Consider the following 25,307-nt stretch of genomic DNA (forward strand, 5'->3'; position numbering starts at 1 on the left):
AGCCATTTGTAACAGCCGCAAAGAATAAGCCACAATAATAACTTCAAGAAAGATCTAAACGCCAAAGTTCAATGTTTTCCTCTTCTTTTGGTGGAGTTTTTCTTTTTTTTCTTTTTGGTCTTTTGATGGCGTGTTACTACTATTGTTGTTCCCCAATAATAGTATTGTCCATATGGAGGAATTGCATTGTTTTTTTTCGTACACTTAACATGACTTGGTTATGGGTGTAATAGTGGTTGTTGTTGCTGCTGTTGTTGGCGGTGGTAGCATCCTGTTGTTGTACTTTGTTTTTCTGCCATATTTTGCTGATTTTCTTTTTTTTGGCGTTTTCTATCTCGGATATTATTTATAATGTGAATAAAGAACTTTGCAAAAAATACCAACAAAACACAACGGTACATTTATATATGATTATGTTTGCATGGACCAAAAAACATCCGAAAAACTAAACAGCCGCGCAATGTACCAACAACAGAAAACATTGTGAAAGAAAACAAAAGGCAAGTTCATTTGTTTGAAGGTATTTTTTCTCCGCTTTTTTTGAATTGTTACTTCAAAAGTCTTTTGTGCCACACTCACCTCATTAATAACAAAAGAAACAAAACACGAAAGCAGTTAGAACAATAACAATAACAGCAACATAAAAGAGCATTTATTTTGCACGGATGTGGTTGGTTACTACAGCATATTTGTGCAGGAAATTACACGCTACATATTTATAAATTTGGTGGTACCATCACCAACAACAAAAGCAAACAAGGCAACCCTTTTAGGCCACTTAGCCAGCCAGCCACTCTGTTTTTGATAAGAATGAAAAGAAATTGCCAACAATGACAATAACAAATTAAACTTTGTTGTTATAGCTACCATGCGGGTTTTTGGAAGATAAAAGCTTCCCTCTTGCTCCAAAAATAACAACAACAACTATCTTTAACAAATTAACTTGAAATTGTTCACAAAAGAGAATTTGCAATGACATGATGTTATTGCTTGTTGAAATGTCATTGACGACGACATTGTATCTTCCTTTTACAAGTGTTTTGTGTTTCTTTCTTCTTTTTCTTTAGACAATACGGAAGTGTTGTTCTTCTTATACAGGTTAAAACGATATGAAAGCGGCATTTTGATGCTGCTACTCATGAGGGTTTCTTTTTATTAAGGCAAACTTTTTTATCTTTTTTGGAAATTTAAAATGTGTAAAAGTAACTGTATTTTAAAGGTCATTGTGGGATTAGCTGGTTTTTTGATACCCTACAGCATTGGCGCCCAATAACAGAAGGAATGTATGCACTAGGATCATGACTTTTTTCCCAACCTCGTATCCCTGTGTTATTTTGATAAGTTTTTACCAAGAATAGATCAATTATAAGATGATTCGATAAAAAAGCTCACACACAAAGCCATTTGAAAAATTTTCTATAGAGTTTTTTTGTCCAAATTTTTAAGTCACTATAAGCAGACATACATATAACTGAAAATAAGCTTTGGAGCCACACGGCCTAACCAAAATGGCATAACCTTTTGTTTCCCACTAAATTTATCATCATATCAATACATATATCATATATAATTTTATTTCATATATCATCAAAAGTAGTCTGTGTGGGACCTTTTTATACCCTCCACCATAGTATGGAGGGTATATTAATTTTGTTTTTCCGTTTGTAACGCATTGAAATAATCATTTGCGATCCTAGAAAGTATATGTATAAATTCTTGATCAGGGTAAAATTCTGAGTCGTCCGTCTGTGGTAATCACTCTACCATCCACAAAAATATAGATAGGGAATATGCGTCAAGTTCGATGATGGGCTATATCAGTCCACCTTTTGGTATAGCCCCCATATAATGGTACCGCCCGATTTCAGGTATTTTGACGTTTTTAGTCACATATTCTAACCGAATTGGATATAATTTGACTTTTAAGGTTCCTAGTGATCAACAAACTTATATTCCAAAAGTTATGGGCATAGGTCTATGTTTTGGTATAGCCCCCCTATAACGGTACCTGCCGATTTTCGGTATTTTGAGAATTTTAGGTACAATTTTTAACCGAACTAGCTGTAACTTGACATTTGAGGGTCTCAGTGGCCACGAAACTTCTCCGTCAACATAGGTCCATGTTTTGGTATAGCCCTCATATAACGGTACTTCGGTATTTTGAGGATTTTACAAAGTAATTAAACCTTTGAGGTTTGTAGGCCATGTTTCGGTATAGTCCCCATATAACGGTACCTCCCGATTTTCAGTATTTTGAGGGTTGTGGTATTCGGTATTTTGAGGGTTTTAGCAACATTTTTGACCGAACTTCCTGTAATTTGACGTTTTAGATTCACAAAGGTCGCAAATTATCATCACCAAAAATTGTCAACATTGGTCCATGTTTTGGTATAGCCCCCATATAACGGTACCTCCCGATTTTCGGTATTTTGATGATGTTAGCTACCTTTTTTAACAGAAGTACCTGCAATTTGTCACAAAATTCCTCTACCAAAAATTATCAACATGGGTCCATATTTCGGTATAGCCCCAATATAAAGGTACCTCCCGATTTTCGGTATTTTGAGGGTTGCGGAAATATTTTTTGATCGAACTACCTGAAATTTGACGTTTGATGTACCCAGAGGTCACGAGTCACCTCCACCAAAAATTTTCAACATAGGTCCATATTTTGGTAAAGCCCCCTTCTAGCGATACCTTCCAATTATTGGTATTTTGAGGGTTTTACCTAAATTTTTGAGGGTTGTGGTAACATTTTTTGATCGAACTACCCGTAATTTAACATTTGAAGTTCCCAGTGGTCACAAATTATATCCACTAAAAACTGTTAACATAGGTCCATGTTAACACAGGTCCATATAAGGGTACCTCCCAATTTTCAATATTTGATGTTTCTAGAGCTCATAAAACATCTCCACCAAAAATTGTCAACAAAGTCCATCTTTTGGTATTGCCCCATATAACGGTACTTCCCGATTTGCTTTGTTTTTGTGGATTTTGGCTAAAACGTTTAACCGAACTAGCTGCTAATTTTCAGTGGTCACAAAACGTTACCACCAATAATTGTCAACATAAGTCCATGTTTTGGTATAGCCCCATATAACGGTACCTTCTATTATAGGTATTTCGGGAATTTTTATACCGGGCAAAATGTGCCTCATCGAAATAATGGTTTTAGACCCCAAGTATGTTTGGACGAAATGTGTTTCAGACAATTTGGAGTCGATTGAGCAATGTCCGTCCGTCTGTCTGGCTAGAGCGCACGATAATTCGAGAACGGATCAACCGATTCGATCCAAAATTTGGCTTTCGTAGTATTTTGTAGTTTAAGTTCGAAGATGGGCTATATCGGCCCACTCCTTCCGGTACCTCCCACACAAAAGTTCGAAAATGTTTGGAAAATTTGTGCGCACGATAACTCTTGAAGGAAGTAACCGATTTGACCCATACTTTGCACATCTCGAAATTTCTACTAAACTTAGATGAGGTTCCAGAATGGACTCAATCGATCCACTGCTTCGGATACCTCCCACACAAAATTTCGGATAAGTTCAGATTAGGACCTGCTCTCCAATCGCTTTGATTTTTGTTGCAACAGCTTGTACTCTTTGCCCCCATATGACTGTACAAGTTTCATCAGGGGCAAGTCCATATTTCCTGGGAAAATAGCCTGAAGGATTTAAAAGCCCCTATAACACCGTCTGTAGTGGATGGAGCGCAAGATAACTCTCGAACGGATCTGCCGATTCGGTCCAAAATTTGGCCTTCGTAATATTTTGTCCAAATATAGTTTAAATTGGAAGATAAGCCATATCGGTACACTCCTTCAGGTGCCTCCCCCACAAAAGTTCAAAAATGTTAGGAAAAATTGTGCGCACGTTAACTCTTGAAGGGATTGACCGATGTAACCCATACTTTGCACATCCTAATATATCTACCAGATATAGATCAGGTTCGAATATTGACTATATTTGTCTACTCCTTCTGGTACCTCTCACACAAAATAAGTTCACCTTAAGACCTGCTCTCGAATCACTTTGATTTTTGTTGAAGTGATTTGCACTCGCTGCCTCAATTATGACAGTAAAAATTATTTCCGGGGCAAGTCCATACTTCTTGAGAAAACAGCCCGAAAGTTGTAAAACCCCTATGGCACCTTATGTAGTGCCTGGAGAGCTCGAACCGAATATTGCGTTAGTCCACGCTTTGGGTATCGTAATATTTCTTCAAATATTAGATGAATATTTCTAGGTGGTGATTATAGGTCCATTGCTTTCGTTACCTTCCCCAGAAAAGTTCGAAAATATTCGCTACAATGGTACGCGCGATATCTCATAAACGTAGGAACCGATTTGGCCCAAACTTTTGATCTCTAAATATTTTGTTTATGTTCAAATGTGGGACCAATCGATCCAATCCTTGGTACCAATGTTCAACATTTTTGTGTGGTTAAGGGTCTTTTCGGGGATCCTTTGGAAATTTTTACAGAAGGTTTTCCTAGTGGCCCTGTTTACAACGATATTATGTTTTTTTTTTGGGCAAGTATGGTACAAATGTCCTATCTATAGATATCCTCCGCAAATTTGTGAGCTTTAATCCAATCCACATTTTTGTCGGTTAATAAGTCCAACATTTTGTAAAGCCCCCTAAATATATAAGTTTTTTTTTTTTTTTGAAAAAAAAGCTGTTTCAATCCACACATGCTGAGGGTATATCTCTGTCGGCAAAGCCGACTGATACCTTTTTACTTGTTTTTCAATAACTTCTTGAACAAAACACTGTTTATACACAAACATCAATCGTCCGTTCGAAATATAAGAGTGACCATCGAAAAAAACCTCAATGAAAAGTTATTCTTAGGCAACCTCATATAACCCCAACGAAAGTGTTTACAAAACAAGACAAACCCTCTCCACTGTTATGTGTCGTTGAATTACAACAAAGGCAGCATATCAAAATTTTTGTTGGTCTGCTTACTACTGTAGATACCACACATATAACCGTGCCAGTGCATCTTTATTCATAACTTTGGTGGCGTTGTTTTATTGGTCACTCTTATTATGCGCTACAGGTTGCAATTTTGATTGTATCATGGGGCATTCCTGTGAGGAAGAAGACTATTGATTTTGCCGATGGTCAGATAATATTCAGAGGTCGGAATGGACCAAAACGTATGTGTTGAAATTGTTATTCTATGCCAACATCTCAGCTTCGTTTTTTTATATTTTTCGGTTTTAGCAAATATCCCAGCTTGTGTTGGGACCAGTTCGATAAATGTGGCCACTATTAACCCACTTAGCGCCGAGAATTTTTTTTGCGAGAAAACTTAGAATTTTGTATGCAAATTATATTTCTGAGACTTTTTAAGCATTTTTTAAAAAATAACTTTTTTCTCTAAAACGTATAGTTTTCTTGCAATCGGGCCTTCTTTTAAAAGTGCCAAAAACTTTGGAGGGTAATATAGGTGTATCCTAATATGCCAAACCCTTGATTTTTGGTTGAGAAAATACCCTTACTATATTCCTAACAAATCCTTGACTTTATATGATTCTAACATTTCTGATTAAATTTTTATCGCACAGTTAAATTTTTCATAAAAAGTCGAAAATTACAAAAGTCGATTTTTTGGAACATCTTTGGTTTTAGGCCAATTGCGTGGAAACGCATAGGTCAAATGAAGCTTTATAAGCGTGAAATGACAGATAAGAGACAATACTATAACAAAATACAAAAAAACCCGCAAAAATATTAGAAAAAACCATAGTTTTATGCCAATTTTTGGAACCATTTTTTGTGGCGTTTAAACGACCTATAAAGTGGTGCCAATTGTGTTACAACAAGTGGTCAAATACAAGAGACGCTCAGCTATCCCAATTTTCAATTTTATTTCCCTGGTGGATATTTCTACTTCTGTTGTTGATTGTATTCCAAGGGAAACGCCAATAACACTATGCAACACTGAAAATGCAAACAACTTCTGGTATGCATTTTTTGAAAGTACATATTTAGACTACAAAAACCCTAGTAGGGTTTTTCCTGTCACATCCAGTAAATCTACACTTTTTTGCATTTATCAGACCTTTATCTCAGAAACGATTAGGAATTTGGCCTTGCTGCCTTTAGCAATATTGTAGCCCTAAACTAGTAGAACTTGTCTTTTGGAAAAAACACATAAGAAAAACTCCATCTAGGGCATCAAAATCAATCAAATATAGAAAATTTTACATAATTTCTGAAATTCTGGTCAGTATCGGCTAAACTATTGGGAGTTGAACCAAGTAACCTTTTGCAAAAACCTTGCAAATAAAGTTCTCAACAATTCTTTAGAACATCCTGAACATCCTGCTTACTTCATGTTGTTTCATCGGTATTTTGCATCATATCTTTTACAACACGTATTTCAAACACAGTTCACACCAACAGTTTATTCTCGCATTTCGGATTTCACTACATTACACGATGGGGCCAATGGCAGGTTTTTGAGGCAAAAAGTCATTTTTTCAAGTCAGCGATTGAAATCAAATAACAACGGAATTATATTCTTAACACTTTCAAACCTACAAAACCAAAAAATTACAATCTGGCAACGACCCACGGCGACATGCCAAGCTATCAAAGATGTCATAATTATGATTCCGTTTATTTCTGACATTCAGTCGTAATTAAACAATTTAAGTATTTTGGCGCCAAAACCTGATCTGTTGATATTATCTATTTTTTAAAAATGGAAAATACGTGTAATGGTATGTAAATTAAGATTATTATTAAAAGTGTAAATGTAATATTAGATGTGGTCAATAATTTTTTGTGTCAGTAAGTGATGGTTTTTGATGTAGTCTGTTTTTGGAGTAGAACTTTCGGCTTCAGGGTGCTTTCTCGTAAAAATATGTATCTGGTGAAAGGTGACAATGTCGGCTAACAGATTTTGAAAACAATTTTTGCGTATACTTGCGAATAAAAAAATTATCAACTTCCAGATTTCGTAAAACTTAAAAATTTTCATATTTTTTTATTTTGGTTGGAAAATCAGCGAAAACCAACCTAAACACCTTATAGAATGGATTTCTGCAAAATTTAATCGAGGTGTCAAAGACAACTTCATGACGGAAGTTAAAAAGCAAATTTATAATATTTGTGCACGCCTTAACCAAAAATGGATAAAAAATTGGAGGTCAAAAAGTCGTGTATTACAATTTGATAGCTTATAGTTAGCTAGCGACACAGTATTTACGCCAGAACAAGGTAATGATAAAAATAAGAGAGGGCGCCCTAATGTGGATTATAGTGAAGGAAGAAAACTTGCTTCGGAAGTCTGCTATGAACACGGCAACAATACCAAACCCTTGATTCATGCCGCCTCTGTTTCGGCCAATTTGTCAAAAGAAAATATTTAAACTATGTTCTCAAGGAAGTTCGGTATCAACCAACTAAATTGAGAAAACAATTAACGTCGACACGATATATCCAAGTCTGAACCGATTTCAATATGATGTCTCAATAATGTTTTCTAGACCATATTCCGTCACACACTTTAAATTTCATCATAATTGGACATATATAGCGTGATTGCTGCACGAAATACCTAAAATCGGGTGAAAATATATATGGGAGCTATATCCAAATCTGAACCGATTTCGATATAATTTGGCATACTTTTTTTTCTAGACGTAATTTCGTCACACATTTTAAATTTCATCGAAATTGGACAGAATTTGCGTGTTTGTTGCACCAAATACCTAAAATCGGGTGAAAATATATATTTGGAGCTATATCCAAATCTGAACCGATTTCAATATAATTTTGCAAACATATTTCCGATTATAAACATCTGCAAGAAATTTTGAAGGTCTAGCTTGCCCCTGTGATTTTTTGCCTCAAAAACTTATCATCGGCCCCATCGTGCATTATTGACATTTTTATTAAATCGTCGTTGAAAAATGTACTGAAAACAACGGCATAGAGGCATTTTACAACAATGACATGTTCTGAAGAGTTGTGTATTACATTCCAGGGAATATTTTTCCAAAAAAAGATATTCAGAAAAAAATAACGGTTTTGGAGATACGGTGCGAAATGTATAAAAATTGTGGAATTTTTGCATATATTTTGAAATTTGAAGCAATAAATGTAATTTTTCGAGTTCATTATTTCTCCAAATATTTTATTCTTGTCCTTATCTACAAATTTGTTTCAGAGGTCAGAAGAAGATTCGTTTCAGAGATATAGCCCCGAATTTCTTTAAAAACTCAATATTTAACCATGTTTAGATGGGGCCAAAAAATCCGAGCTGGATCTGACACAACAAAACCCAACTAGGGTTTCTTGTCGTTTGAGTCTGTACTTTCAAAAATCCTCAGTTCGAATTGTTTGCACAAGACCACCTTAAAAATGTTGCACAGTGTAATGCGAGTAGACAGTTTGAACTTTAATTAGTAGCAAAGATGCTGGTGGTGATGGTCAAATATCAGAGTTATTGCTAAAGGCAATATAATTTGTTCGAATTATAAATTAAAATTTTACTTCAGTTTCAGAAGTAGTATTTTGTTTCATCGAAAACGGATAAACTTATATAGAGACCAAATTTTTAGATTCCACAATGTTTATATTTTTTTCTAAAAATATATATGTATTTGTGAGGTTTTTAATTTTTATTTTTAAACAATATTACAAACACATCCTGAAATTCGTGTAAGGCTTTTTGCTTACTCCAACTGAAGATTTCTTTGATTAACTAAGTTTAAAAAATTTTAAAACACCATTGACGCTGACTGCTACATTTGCATATCACATAGCAGGCTTTGTTATTTGAGTACCATTTTAAACATAGTCCTTTATATGAATTGTCCTTCTCAAATATTTATGCAATTTTCCACTCAAACTTTTAGCAAATTGATTTAAGTTATGATAGTTTTAATAATTTTGTTTATTCTGTACCGTTATTATTGTTTTTTTAATCCTTTTAAATGTCACCAATTTATTTCTATAATTACACAATTAAGAGTTAATTGATTTAAATCCAGTTATGATAACAGTCCTGAAGTAAATTCCTCAAAATGATTTTCACAATGTTATGAACATTAATTTTCTAATCCTTTTGATGTTTTATTGTTTCAAATGTTAAGCACAATATTTAATTACACTTTACATGGACTCCTGTTTAACTTTTTAACACGCTTCATATTCAATATTTCTTTGAATTCATATACATACATAAATAATCTTATTGACGATTTGTATATTTCGTTTTATTAAATTTTTCCTTAAAAATGCAACACTAAATCACAATATTTTGATTTTTTTTGCTGACCTTTTTCGAATATTTTCTTGGTTTACATGTGTGTTTTAGTCAACGACCGATATTATTCTTTTGTTCGTTCTCTATAAATCACCGAATGGATGCTAGATTCACTAACGGGTCTAGCAGCGTTATTTTTTTCTTTCTTTTTACCGAACGAAAATTCCACCGATCACTGAACGTGTTTTATTATTTCTTCTTCATCAGATAGACAACGGACAACGACGTCTTATTTCTTTAACGCATGCCAATGTTCTGATCGTACTCTCGACACCGTCGCCACAAGACAAACGAGGAAATGAAAGCAGTAGGGAAAAGAAAAACAATTCAAACACCACCGACAACCAGCCATCCAGTCAGCCAAAAGCAGCAGCAGCAGCCATCAAACATTGTAATCCCAAAATAAAAATTGAGTTGTGAAAATCGCATAAAACACAACGGACGAAGAATGGTTAAATGGCTTGTCGACATATATTTTACGGTCATACCGCCAAGAGAAATTCCCCCCGTTCTTTCTCTTTTTGACATTAGCTATTGCTGGTGCTGCTTCTGCTGCTAATGATGATGGTGGCTTGAATGGAACATGTTCGAAACAAACTGTAATCAAACTAAGGCCCAAATATAAATGTAAAACTAACAACAACCAGCCAACCAACTCAACGAAGTGATCACCAGCCACAAGAGTTTCTTGAAAGATTTGTTGCCTTTGGTTTGTTTTATGCTGCTTTCTCCGCTCATTATTTGCCGCTTCTAACATGAATTCAATGATTTGCTTTAAAGCAGCAAGATCAACTTTGAGGTGTTTGTGTGTGTGTTTGGCTTAGAAATGATGTTTGTTGGCAGGTTCGTCTTTTACTGTTCGTTTGTTTGTTGTTTGTCGAACTAATGTTGTGTTGTCCTTTAAAGCGGCATTTTTCTTAAAGAAACCATCTCAAGAAGAAGAACACCAACAACAATAACAAGAATCTAGCAAGTACAACTATGACAACAACAACAACAAGAACAGCAACTTGTCAATGTTTAATTTTTTCAACTTCTTTTCATTTCTCTGATGATGATCTTTGTTATTGGCATTTGTGAAGCGGCATTTATTGTTTAGGTTTTTTTCGTTTTTTCGTCTTCTGCTAAAAGTTTTTTTTGGTTGTAGCATTTTATTTTTGTAATGTTATTTATGTTTGTTTTCTTGTTAAGCAGTGAAAACTCAAGGAAAATAGGAGAAACAAACAAAATAGGAAAAGAAGCATAAAACTAAAGGCAATATTTGTAATTTAATTGCTGTGATTCAATGGCAGGTTACATCAATGGTCTTGTAAACGTCGAAAACATAAGGCAAACGACTACGAAGAAGAAGCAGCATCAGCAGAAGGAGGCATCAACCACAAAAACTTGATGACGACTTAACATCACACCAACAACTATCATCTTCTTCCTCATCATCGTCATGTGCAACATCGAACATGGTCATCAGCGACTTTGTGGCCATAGATTTTTATGTCATGCAGCAGCTTTAAGTCGATGATTTTGTGTGGCTGTATGTGTGTGAGTGCTGTCCAAAGAATTAGGTTAGATGAGTTCGCCACAGAATATTGATTACTTTATGATCCAGCACAAATACTAATGCCACAAGAGGAAGCTGTTCGCTCCAACAAGAAAAAGTTGTGGGGTATAAAGTTTGTGTCTTAAGTCTTTCGTTTAATATTGACAACACCATTTAGAAGAAATCTATTGACAATGTATACAACTGAGTTGTGTTTCTTTTGAAATTTAATAAACTGTTTTTCAATTGCTAAGCAAATAGTGAACTTGTGGAATTCCTAGGAATTGTTTTACATGCTAATTGATTTGTCATTAGTAGCGCCAAGTTTCTAACGAAAATATATGGGCGACAAATTAAATTCACCTTAAATTAATAAATGCTGCTTAAGGTCACTTAAGAAACCGTTTTGAAATATTTAATTATTTTCAGTTTTATTTTATTTTATATTTTGTATTTTATATTTTATACTAGCAGACCCCGGTCCGCGTTGCTGACCCGTCGTAATGAGTTTTAATGACAACTTTTTATGGACTTTATGCTTGACAATTAAAAAATAGATATTTTCTACCTCACTTCTGCGGTCCATTGTTAAACCGAAAAGGATTTTATTGTTGATAACTTGATTTTGTCTGTAACCTTTCTTTTCTCTTACGGACTTTTTCGGATTTTTTTCGCCCATTGATGCCGTTCATGATTTAAAATCGACCATGTCCCCTGTCTTTACTCTAAAGCGATCTTATTATAAAAATTAAAAAAAAAATGTTTAAGTCGACTTCTCCCGCATATTGAGACTTATACGCTTTAGTTTTTCATGGCTGATGGACCGTTGACCATTAAAGGAAATTCGTAAATATATCGTTTTTCTTGATCGGGGGTGCAACCACCGTTGTCTCGAAAATTAATTTGCAAGCCGATGCACTCATAAGTTTAGCAAATATGTATTTCGATTATAAAACAGTAGGCCCCCGAAATAAGTCTATATAGCATTTTGGACAACGGGACCTTCCTGAACATTTTCTGAAAATTGCATGACATTAGGTTCAGTAGTTTTGGAAAAATAATGTATTGAAAAAATGGGCGTGTTCCAGTATTTTGGCTCCAAATAACTACCTAGGGTACACATAACCCCTTTGTCTCCCAAAATTTATGCTGAAACCTATATAATCATAAGTTTGGCTTATACATATAGCATTTAAAAGAAAAGCGTGGGGAAGGTACCCCACCTCCATCGAAATTCATAAAGTATACATAACAACGGCAGTCTAAGAGCTTTTGCTGCAAATTTGATGGAAATCGGTTTTTGCAGAAAAAAATTAAATTAAAACAAGTAAAAAAGTATCTGTCGGCTTTGCCGACAGAGATATACCCTCAGCCTGTATATATTGAAACCATTTTTTCCCACAAAATGTATGTATTTAGGGGTTTTTAAAAATATTGGGAATTTGAACCAACAAAAACGTTCATTAGGATTACAGATTAAAAGTTTTGCGGAGGAGATACTAAAAGGAATGGATCTAAATTGACCATTTTGGAAGTGGTGTCATAGGGGGTTTTTACACCCTTCGGGATATTTGCTCAAGAAGTTTGGACTTGCCCCGGAAAAAACGTTCCGGAAGTTGTGGAGCGGAATTGCCTATCTTTGAACTAAAACTATGACAAAATATGACGAAGGCCAAATTTTTGGACCAAATCGGCTGATCAGTTCGAGAATACCGTGCTCTCCAGCCACTACATATGGTGTCAGAGAGTTTTTTACATCTTTCGGGCTGTTTTCTCAAGAAGTATGGACTATCGCCTGGAAAAACTTTTACCGTCGTAATTGAGGCAGCGAATGCAAGTTGCTTCAACAAAAATCGAAGTGATTCGAGAGCAGGTCTTAAAGTGAACTTATCCGTAATTTTGTGTGATAGGTACCCGAAGTAGTGGACAAATATAGTCCATATTTGAACCTGATCTATATCTAGTAGATATGTATATTAGGATGTGTAAAGTATGGACCAATTCGGTCGCTCCCTTCAAGAGTTACCGTATGAACAAATTTTCCGAACATTTTTGGACTTTTGTGGGGGAAGTACCTGAAGGAGTGGACCGATATGGCTAATCTTCAAATTTAAACTATGTTTGGACAAAATATTACTAAGGCCAAATTTTGGACCGAATCGACAGATCCGTTCTGGACTTATCTTGCGCTCCAACCACCTCACGCGGTGTCGTAGGGGTTTTTTGCAACTTTCAGGCTATTTTGTCAGAAAGTATGGATTTGCCCCTAATGAAACTTGTACCGTTGTATGGAGGGCAGTGAATACATGTTGCTAAAGCAAAAATCAGAGCGATTCTAGAGATGGCCCTAAACTGAACTTTCCGAAATTTTGTGTGGGAGGTACCCGAAGGAGTGGGCCGATTGAGTCTATATTGAAACATTATCTAAGTCTGGTACACATTTTACGATGGGCAAAGTATGGACCAAATCGGTTACTCCCTTCAAGAGGTATCGGGCGCACAAATTTTCCGAAAATTTTCGAACTTTTGTGGGGGAGGTACCGGAAGGAGTGGACCGATATAGTCCATCTTCGAACTTAAACTAAGTTTGGGCAAAATATTACAAAAAATGGCAATGGGAAATACCCAGCCCCCTTCGAAATTTAAGAAAATATGAATCCTCTTTTCGCCGGTGGCCATCTCTGTACATTTCCTAAAAAGGTCGGAGCCACAACCACAATTGTCTCGCAAATTAATTTCCAAACCGATACATTCGTAATTGTTTTTAAACAAGTAAAAAAGCAGCCTGTGCGGATTTAAATAATTTTTTTCCAAAAAAAAAAAAAAAAAAACTTTTCAAAATTTTGGCCGAATGCACCGACAAAAGTATGGATAGGATTAAAGCTCAAAAATTTCCGGGGATATCGATAGATAGGGCTGTTTTATCACACTTTTAATTGTTCCACAAACATCCCAGACGGGACAGGGGAGACTTCTCTCATATCAAAGAGTGCACCCCGATTCATATTAGTTCAATGATATGGGACCTACTGTTTATCGCCGAGTCCGAACGGCGTGTCTTACGACACCACTTTATAGAGAAGTTTTACATGGCTGAAATACTCAGGAAATGTCGCCAACATTACTGAGGGGTATTTTGCCACCGTTGAAAATTTTGATGTTGACTGGCCGGGGAATCGAACCCACGACCTTCTGCGTGCAAGGCGGGGTATTGCACCACGGTGACACCCATCACACTAGCCTGCGAAAAACATAATATAGTTATATTCGGTAATATATTCAGTTCGAGCCCTGCAGCCACTACATATGGTGCCATAGGGTTTTTTTTTTACAATTTTCGGGTGCTTTCTCAAGAAGTATGGACTTGCCCATAAAAAAACTTTTACTGCCGTAATTGAGGCAGAGAATGTAAGTTGCTTCAACAAAAATCAAAGTGCTTCGAGAGCAGGTCTTAAAGTGAATTTATTCAAAATTTTGTGTGGGAGGTACCGGAAGGAGTGGACCAATATAGTCCATATTCGAACCTGATCTATATCTCGTAGATATTTTAGGATGTGTAAAGTATGTGCACAATTTTTCCGAACATTTTTTAACTTTTCGGGGGAAGGTACCTGAAGGAGTGGACCGATATGGTTTATCTTCAAACTTAAACTGTGTTTGGACAAAATATTACTAAGGCCAAATATTGGACCGAATCGACAGATCCGTTCTGGACTTATCTTGCTCTCCAACCACCTCACACGGTGTCATAGGGATTTTTTGCAACTTCAGGCTATTTTCTCAGGAAGTATGGACTTGCCCCTAATGAAACTTGTACCGTCGTATGGAGGGCAGTGAATACAAGTAGCTAAAGCAAAAATCAGAGCGATTCGAGAGATGGCCCTAAACTCAACTTTTCCGAAATTTTGTGTGGGAGGTACCCGAAGGAGTGGGCCGATTGAGTCTATATTGAAACATTATCTAAGTCTGGTACACATTTTACGATGTGCAAAGTATGGACCAAATCGGTTACTTCCTTCAAGAGTTATCGTGCGCCCAAATTTTCCGAACATTTCCGAACTTTTGTGGGGGAGGTACCGGAAGGAGTGGACCGATATAACCCATCTTCGAACTTAAACTAAGTTTGAACAAAATATTACGAAAGCCAAATTTTGGATCGAATCGGTTGATCCGTTCGAGAGTTATCGTGCGCTCCAGCCAGCTAGACAGACAGACAGACGGACTGACATTGCTCAATCGTCTCCAAATTGTCTGAAGCACATTTCGTCCAAACATACTTGGGGTCTAAAACCATTATTTCGATTAGGCACATGTTGCCCGTATGAAACTGTATATACCCTCGTTAGCATAAATGCTGAGGGTATAAAAATAGCGTATAGGGAAAGTTCCCCTCCGAAACTAAATTTGTAGCCTTTTTTCACAGGGGGCCATCCCTGTACATTCCCTGACAATTTCATGAAAATTGGTTCAGTACTTTTTGTAGGAAAGACTAAAATTGAAAACTGAAAAGGTGGTTTCTTTGCATAAAAACGTATGTTGGGTTAGGACGAACATTGATTTTTATTTATAAAGATATAGCCTTTTTAAAGAAACATGGTATAGGGAAAGTACCCAGCCCCTTCCGAAATTCAACAAAATTTGTAGCCCATTTTAACCGTGAGCCATCCCTGTACATTCCCTCACAATTTCAGAAAAATCGGTTCAGTAGTTTTTTAGAAAAGATTAAAATTGAAAATTAAACAGGTGGGCGTAAAAGAGGGCTTGGTCAAATTTCCTTTGCATAAAAACCTAAGTCGAACATTTCACAAAAAGAATTATCCAAATCGAACGATGTTTGATTTTTATTTATAAAGCTTTTATATTTGATAATATATATTTTATATTTATTATATTTTATATTGTATATTTTATATTATATATTTTATATTTATTATATTTTATATAGTGTATATCATATATTATATATTTTATATTTTGAATTTTATATTATATATTTTACATTTCATATTTTATATTTTTTATTTTACATTTTATATTTTTTATTTTATATTATATATGTTATTTTTTTATTTTATGTTTTATTTTTTTATATTTTACATTTTATATTATTTATTTTATATTTTATATTCTATATTTTATGTTTTAAATTTTATATTTCATTCTTTGTATTTTATAGTTTATATTATATATTTTAAATGTTATATTTTATATATGTGTTATAGTTTGTATTTTATATTTTTATATTATATATTTTATGTTTTATATTTTATGTTTTTTTATTTTATGTTTTAGGTTTTATATTTTATTTTTTTATTTTATTTTTTACATTTTATATTTTATAGTTATATTTCATATTTTATATTTTATGTTTTATATTTTAAATTTTATATTTTATATTTCAAAGAGCAACTACGAATTCAATACGACTAAAATTTTACAATTTCTTCTACACAAAATCAAATGACCTTGCCCCCCCTCTGTATTACTCACGTGCTTTCAATCTCCCTTTCTATCCAAAAAGAACATTTTCAATCTTAAAAAAAAGGAAACAATCTTTTACCTTTTTAGGCTAATAATATACAAAAAACACCTTTTATTTTCAGCCACTTTAACCTGCTACTGTGTCTCGCCAGTCTCTCCCTCCACACATTCATAGTATTCTTCAACGCTTGTTGACACTTTCAAAAGAAATCACGTAGTCATTTCTTCATTCATACATTCGTCATTTTATCTACTTATCATGGAGACAATATTGTGGTGGTATTCTATGAAATATCATTATGTTTTTATAATTAGCCAATAAACGACTGACTGAGCTATGAGAGTATGACTGGTGGCCATACAAAACAAAAGTACAGGGAAATGAAATTCATTCATCCCCTGACGAATAGTTTGGGATTTTCCACAACAACAGGTATGACAAACATTATGAGTATGCCGCATTCATACTCGTATTTCTTTTCAGTTTTTCTTCAAAACACTTGTTGTTGTCTGTTCGTCATCCTCAATACTCCTCACCTCCTTTTTGTAGGTGTAGATTTTTCCATGTTGATAATGTTTTACATGGTATGGTATATTAATTATCACGTAGAGCTATAGCTATACAATTGCATTGCATTATGGATGGATGCATAAACATGGATTTTTTATGGCATTGCCATCCCACAATGTTGTTGCGAGTCGACAAACACATTAGATGTGTTCAAATAAACACTTTTCTCTAGCACTTTGTAAACGAAGACGACGACGACGACGAAGTAAAAGATAATCTTTGACAGGCGTATAAATGTTATTTTAATTTCTTTCTTTTTTCATCGTCTTTATGAATGCCTACCCATAAAGAACACGAAATAAACCAAACAAAGCGAAAGGTGTTCTTAAGAGATTCTTATCTTAATTTAATTATTCTTCCGGTTAGGAAATTCATGTCAAAAGGCGCTTAGCGTTCTTTGGAGATGTTCTTTTAAAGGAAAACTATAAAATATGTAATAAAAAAAAATATGATGAATTAATGGAAAAAAGTGATGGGCTCAGACCACACAAGAGAGTTTTTATTATTTCCAAAAAAGAAAGAAAAGAAAGATAGAATTATTTTAAAATGGAGCAGCTAATGTTAGGTGAATGTAGATGTAAAATATATAGTTCTGGGAAGTACTTTGTGGCTAATGAAGTCTTTTTGGGATCATTGAAATGTTACCGCTTAAGATCTCATTTATAGACGTATGTAGCGGATAGGTACTTTAAAGAAATTCTGAATGACTTTATCCTGCAATGGCATCATTTATGATTTCTGAACCAAAAATAATATTTTTCAATGATTTTTTGGTTGCAAGGTTGGTTTGGCTTGTGAATGCATCAAGCCGGATTGTTTATTTTTATACCCTCAGCATTTATGCTAACGAGGATATACATATACACTGTGCCCCATCGAAATAATGGTTTAGACCCCAAGTATGTTTGTACGATATCCGTTTCAGACAATTTGGAGTCATTTTAGCAATGTCCGTCCGTCTGTCTGTCTGGCTGGCTGGAGCTTTGACTTTCGTAAAATTTGTATTTGTGAAACTTCTGACAGACTTAGATGAGGTTCCAATATCGGCTCTATCGGTCCACTCCTTCGTGTACCTCCCACACAAAATTTCGAAAAAAGTTCAGTTTAGGACGAGCTCTAAAATCGCTTTGATTTTTGTTGTAACAACTTGTATTCGCTGCCCCCATGGTACAAGTTTTATCTGGGTCAAGTCCATACTTCCTGAGAAAATAGCCCGAAAGCAGTAAAAAGCTCCTATGGCACCATGTGTAGTGGCTGGAGCGCACGCTCTCGAAGGGATCAACCGATTCGGTCCAAAATTTGGATTTCGTAATATTTTATCGAAACATAGTTTAAGTTCGAAGATAAGCCATATCGGTACACTCCTTCAGGTACCTCGCCCACAAAAGTTCAAAAATGTTCGGAAAAATTGTTTGCACGATAATTCTTGAAGGGAGTGACCGATTAGGTCCATACTTTGCACATCCTAATATATCTACCAGATATAGATCAGGTTCGAATATGGACTATACTTGTCCCCTCCTTCGGGTACCTATCATACAAAATTTCGGATATATTCACTTCAAGAGATGCTCTCGAATCACTTTGATTTTTTTGAAGCAACTTGCATTCGCAGCCTCGATTACGAGGAAAGTTTTTTCAGGGGCAAGTCCATACTTCTTAAGAAAACAGACCGGAAGGTGTAAAAACCCCTATGGTACCATATGTAGCGAGAGGAGAGCACGATAACTCTCGAACTGATCGACCGATTTGGTCCAAAGTTTGGCCTTCACCATATTTTGTCCAAACTTTAGTTTCAATTCGAAGATGGGCAATACCGGTTCACAACTTCCCGTACTTCCCCCCAATAGTTAAAAAATTTCACTAAAATAGTATGCATATCTATCTCTTGAACGGGACAACCAATTTGGTCCAAGCTTTGGATCTCCTAATATTTTGTCCATATTTATTATACCCTCTACCATAATATGGAGGGTATAATAAAATTTGTCATTCCGTTTGTAACACCTCGAAATATTCATCGGAGACCCATAAAGTATGTATATTCTTGATCAGGGTAAAATTCTATGTCGAAGTTACCATGTCCTGTCTGTCCATCTGTCAGTCTGTTGAAATCAAAATACAGCTCCCAATTTTTAAGATAGAGCTATGTAATTTGGTATAGAAGTTTATATTACTCCTAGCATGTTTGGTATTGCAAATGGTCTATTTCGGTCCACGTTTTGATATAACCCCCATAGAACGGTACCACCCGATTTTCGGTATTTTGAAGGGTTTAGCTTCATTATCACACCGAAATGACTGAAATCTATTACTTAGTCTTCGTTGGGGGTATACAACTTTCCCCCAGAATTTTGTTGGTATGGGTCCACTCCTTCATATAGCCCCCATAGAACGGTACCTCCCGATTTTCGGTAGTTTGAAGGTTGTGGCCTTAATATTCCTCCGGAATGGCCGAGATTTGGTATTTAGTCTTCATTTGGGATATAAATCTTTCTACATGAAATTTGTCGGTATAGGTCCACGCCTTCATATAGCCCCCGTAGAACAGTACCTCTCGATTTTCGGTATTTTGAAGGTTGTGGCCTAAATATTCCTCCGAAATGGCTGAAATTTGGTATTTAGTCTTCATTTGGGGTATTTAGCGTTCCATATGAAATTTTTCGGCATAGGTCCACGCCTTCGTATAGCCCCCATAGAACAATACCTCTCGATTTTCGGTATTTTTAAGGTTGTGGCCTCAATATTCCTCCGAAATGGCTGAAATTCGGTATTTAGTCTTCGTTGGGGGTACACAACATTCCCCCAGAAATTTTTCGGTATAGGTCCACGCCTTCGTATAGCCCCCATAAAACGGTACCTCCCGATTTTCAGTATATTGAAGGTTGTGGCCACAATAATCCACCGAAATGGCTTGAATTTGGTATTTAGTATTCGTTGGGGGTATACAATTTTCCCCGCAGAAATTTTTCGGCATAGGTCCACGGCTTCATATAGCCCCCATAGAACAATACTTCCGATTTTCGGTATTTTGAAGGTTGTAGCCTCAATATTCCTCCGAAATGGCTCAAATTTGGTATTTAGTCTTACATGGGGTTATAAAATATTCCAGAAGATAATTATCAGTTCAGGTTTACGTCTTCCTATATCCGCCATAGAAGCGTACATCTTGATTTTCGGTATTTGGTATTTAAAAAAATTTCCGTCAGAAATTTCTCGGTATAGATCGACGTTTGACATAGACCCCATAGAACGGTACCTCCCGAATTTCAATAGTCTAAAGGTTAGCAACATTGTTTTGCCGAAATTGCTGAAATTTTGTATTTAGTCTTCTTCATAAACAACAGGAAACTAATTGTTTCATTTTACTTCATTACAATTCATGGTGGAGGGTATAAGAAGTTCGGCCCGGCCGAACTTAACGCCTTTCTTACTTGTAACTTCTAAAATGGCCTATATCGGTCTTCTCCTTAGGGCACCTACCCCACAAAAGTTCGATATGGCCCTGTTTGCAGCGATATTATGTTATCCGTGGACAAGTCTATGCTTACTGGCATACTGGTCCAAAGGTCATACGATGACCCACTGAAATGACTAGTGGACGCGATATCTATCGAAAAGACATGACTCCCAAAATAAGATCCACTTCCATAATTTACTATTGTACATCCTCCGCAAAACTTTTAAACTTTCACCCTAATCCACATTTTTGTAGGCAAGTTCAAATGTATATAAAGGGCCACAAAATTCTGAAAAACTCTAAATATATACAATCGATCTGTCCGTAGTCGGCAAAGCTGATACTCATATTTTTTATTTGTTCCCTTTCTTATTTCAAGTGTATACTTAACTTTTCATGGTGCGCCTTAACTAAATTTAAATGAAAGGTGCTTACACCTGGGAAGTTTTTGCGGTTTCTGAAACTACAATGTTCATAGATGAGAAAAATCAAAAAAAAAATCGCCGGAGGGCTTTTTGAATCAAAACCGCTTACACCTAGGAAGTTTTCGCGGATTCTGAAACAGCAGTGTCCATAGATGAAAAAAATCCAAAAACAAATAAAAATTGCTTGAGGGATTTTTAAATAAATCGAGGCTAAAGTTCAAATTTTTAGAGCCTTTTTTAGGTTTTCACGATTTTGCTTGGGAACAGCAATCCCTATTGAAATGGGGTTAAAGAAAGTGTTGAAGCAGTGAAAATTCTCTACAACATTGTTCTTTATAATGTTGTCGTAGGTATTACCATTTTAAAGATATAGAAGCTCACATTTTGACTATTTACTCACTGTATCGTCTTCTTATAAAACTAGGTCATGACTACAATTTCCCAACTTAAACTCATATTCTCAAAAATGGTACAACCTAGGAAAAAATTACGAGAACCAATCTTATATAAAATTTACACAGCTATAACATTTTCTCTAGTCCCATTTCGATAAATGTACCGTTTTCAGCAAATCGTGAAAATCTAAAAAACAAAAAAATCTAAAAATGTGACCTGAACTTCTATATCTCAGAAATGTTAAATCCTAAGAACAAATCATAACGGTCAATCTTCTGGAGAATATTCACAGCTACAAAATTTTCTTTAGCCCCATTCCGGTAGGACTTGCGGTTTCCAAGCAAAGTCGCGAAAACCTAAAATAAACCTGAAAATGTGAAGTTTGACCGCGATTTATTTAAAAATCCCTCAAGCAATTTTTATTTGTTTTTTGGATTTTTTTCATCTATGGACACTGCTGTTTCAGAATCCGCGAAAACTTCCTAGGTGTAAGCGGTTTTGATTCAAAGTTACATACAGGGACATAAAAACGTACGAAAATACCATTGATGTCAATCTTGTAGAGAATTATCCCTGCTACAACATTTTCTTTAATCCAATTTCGATAGGTCTAGCGGTTTCTAAGCAAAATCGTGAAAACCTAAAAAACACTAAAAATGTGAACTTTGACCGCGATTTATTTGAAAATCCCTTCGGCGATTTTTTCTCATCTATGAACATTGTAGTTTCAGAAACCACAAAAACTTCCCAGGTGTAAGCACATTTAATTTAAATTTAGTTATGGCGCACTGTGTTATGTGTTGGCACGAAGTTTCCTTATCATATGACAGCCTGGGGAGATCTGTGGAGTGAAAGCTTTTGGACTTTGTCACAATAAACAGAATCGGGACCATTGTTTGGTATTTATCATCCGATTGAACTAATTTTTCTGAAACAAATAAAATCTGGATTAAGCTAAAAAATTTATAGCTACATCAGCCGTATCGAATCTATAATCCATTTAGACTTTAACACTTAAAGCTCTTTTCCGCAATAATATAAATTTGATGGACATGACTCAAAATTTTCATAAATTTATGAAATCATTTGAACACATCAAATACTTGGGCAAACATTGTCGTTTACCACGAAAAGCCACCGACGCCAGCATAATATTGAAATAAATTTCACAATTGAATTATTATCATGAACTTCACATAGACCGATAAGTTTTAGAATTTGAAAGTTCATTGACTCAGAATTTCACACCTATTTTTTATAATATTAATTCACGCGATGCTAATAATAAAAAAATACTATTTTCCCCCAAAAAAAAAACTTTCAAAGGAAAATAATAAAAAAACCAAACATTCTCGGCACAAAGAACACTTTCCTATACCCCGCTACATAGAAATAAATCAAATCATTTATGGCAATTAGAGTGTGCTTTCTATCATTACTCAGGCCAGAATCGACAAGAAGCTTCTAAATAATGATAAAAATAACTAAATACAAAAAAGAGCAGCCCAACTAACTTAAATAACCGTTTCGAAATGATGACGGTTGGTTGGTTAACTGTAACTGTCGTGCCCAAAGTGATTACATTAGAAATTCAATGTCCAGTGAGAAAAGCAGCAGCAGCAGCAGCACACACAGTGACTGACTAGCTGACTTGGGTGTAGGAATAGCCCAAAGATGTTAAATCAAATCAAAAGACTTAAGACACAAACAAACTGCAGTAAATTAACTCTTTACAGCAACCAGCTGAATGAACGCTAGAATAAAAATAAAGACTTCTTTCTACTTGGCTTCCTGTTGTTTGCCTGTTTGCTCGCTAGGGCCTGGTCGTAATGACTTTTTGCCATTCTACAGTTTGCAATTAATTATAAGTACTCAGTACTGAGGTTCTTATTTCCTTCTTGCCCATGCATGTTACTGGCCAGTAAATAAAAAACAATTTCTGTTGTTCTATTTAATGCTGTTGGTTGGTTGGTGGTTATTGCCATTTCACAAGTACTGCTGCTGCTGGACACTTTATTGCTACATTGTTTAGCCTCTAAGAGAGGGAGACATAGAATATGGAGCAGAAATGTAGAAAAAGAAAGTAATTAATTGTCTCGAACTGGTGCTTTGGTACTTAATTAAGATTCCATATAGGTTTAGGGTGCTACCATAAAGACGTTTAAAAATAGCTTCTGTTCATTTAGAAGCTATAAGACTCTTTTAAAAAAGTGTGCATGAAGTGGAATGACAACTGAAATACGTGTAGAATACTAAATCAATTATTTCTTAAATGGTTTGAAAATTTGATGGTGTGAAGTAGTAAGCGATTTCGTAAATTATCTGAAGATTAACAGAACAATACTTTCTATTTTCTGTATTCTAATTTGGTTTTAATGAGTTTGGTGCTTATTTTTCTTAAGACAATGAAAGGGGCTTTCATGATAACGACCTTCAATGGTGTAGTAGAGCCAAGCAAAGTAAAAAAGTAATAAAAAGTTATTTTTGAAACATTATTAGAATCTACCCAAATGGATTATTTTAGTAGGTTTGACTTTAAGACTTACGCTTTGGTATTTGTGAACTATATTTTATTCCATAAATGTTGGATATTACCAAAGGACCATAAATATCCATAATCTACTACTCTAGCTCCCATGGAATCATTACAAAGTATTTTAAGATTTTTATCTAATCGCCCGACCCCAGAGGAAGATGAAATGAAGAAATATATTGCACCTGTGGAGTCTTGTCATACAATGATACAGTAGTATTTTATATCATAGAACATGTCGCACCTGTTCAACAAAAGGGTAGTAATTCAAAATTTCTTATTCTTCAGTAGATACAAAAAACTGTTAATACATTGGTAGTAACTCTGAAGAAATAAAGAGTGACATAATGGCATTTTTTGACGATAGTATGGACAAAATTGTGAGAATTGTGTACATGGGCTACGAAAATTATATGTTTTTGTTTCTACTCGGAAATCCGGACATCGCCGAAACATGTGGTGTTCGGAGCAATAGTCTAGTTTTGTATAGGCCCCCACTATAATAATAATAATAATAATGTTCCACGAACATCCCAGGCGGGACAAGGGAGACTTCTCTCATATCAATGAGTGCACCCCGATTCATATTAACTCAATGATATGGGACCTACTGTTTATCGTCCAGTCCGAACGGCGTGTTTAAGACACCACATGTAGAGAATAATATGATTGAAGCAAACATATTTTAGGAGCTAAATAGGTTATTGTTATTAAGTACAGCTATATAATAATTTGTTAATTGTTTAGAATTTGTAATATTAGTTTTTGATTTGATCATATTTCTTCGCAGTGGGAGAACTATGTTAGTGAGTAGTTTATATTTGGTGCCACCATGGAATGACTTAAACTTCCATGTAAGACCAATTGACCGCCCTCTGGCTACTACAGTGTATAGCAGTAAACGTTTCGAACACTTCGACATACGACCGGTTCCAGTAATGAATAAAATTCCGACGATTTCTTTGTAGCAGCTAAGCTTATTTATCAACCTTACCAAAATCTGTACAGATTGCAGCAGCTTACTCTGGCCAAAGTACTCACATGCAGGAACAATTTTTTTCTTGTCCCGACAATCTGAAAGCGGATTAGCAAATAACACTAGACAACACAAAACAAATTACAAGGTAATTCGACCAGATTATGAAAGAGGACCGAAAAAAAGAAGACACGTGTATCGGCGTTTTGAAAGTTTACTTCGGGAAGTAAACTAAATAGGCGTTGCAAGTTCCGCCCATTTCTGCAGGTTTTGAAATATTCGACTTCAGATTCCTTGGAATCCTTGCATTTTAGGTATAAAGTGTTTTTGGCAATATTGCTGACAACAATGCGGGGTATCTTTCTATGAAAAAAATTAACCCTCATGCGAGTCACTAGAGGGGTCTTTTGGCCCTTTTTTCAAAAACGTTTAAAAACTCCTTTAAAATGTGATCGTATCAGATCAAAATATTCTACAAAATTATTTGTCATAAAATTTTACTATAGGTCCCCGAATACACCAAAACTCTAAATCGTACCTAAACGCCAGGATTCTGTCAAAAGTAAAATCACGTTTTAGGGTTAATGTTGTACTTTATCTGAGTTAATTAAGTTTTGTCCCACAAAACTTCAT

The 25,307-nt window shown here is 35.2% G+C and overlaps 2 protein-coding genes across 9 annotated transcripts in view; one reads left to right on the top strand and one right to left on the bottom strand.

Annotated features, from left to right (window-relative positions):
- Atg16 (Autophagy-related 16) overlaps positions 1 to 25,307 on the top strand; it is a 611,817-nt gene that overhangs the window by 251,924 nt on the left and 334,586 nt on the right. The gene's annotated exons all lie outside the window — the stretch shown is intronic.
- The window catches only part of LOC141389322 (uncharacterized), a 263,625-nt gene that overhangs the window by 197,619 nt on the left and 40,699 nt on the right, over positions 1 to 25,307 (bottom strand). Inside the window, exon 1 of one of the 2 annotated variants that reach the window (XM_073960674.1) lies at positions 9,308 to 9,583. The exons of the other annotated variant lie outside the window; for it this stretch is intronic. The gene's annotated coding sequence lies outside the window, so the exon portion shown is untranslated. Of the gene's footprint in view, positions 1 to 9,307; positions 9,584 to 25,307 lie in introns of those variants that run through there. 2 annotated transcript variants of the gene reach the window in all.

The sequence above is a fragment of the Musca autumnalis genome, unplaced genomic scaffold (assembly GCF_047663935.1).
Source record: "Musca autumnalis isolate F117 unplaced genomic scaffold, ASM4766393v1 scaffold_1, whole genome shotgun sequence".
Lineage (NCBI taxonomy): Eukaryota > Metazoa > Arthropoda > Insecta > Diptera > Muscidae > Musca > Musca autumnalis.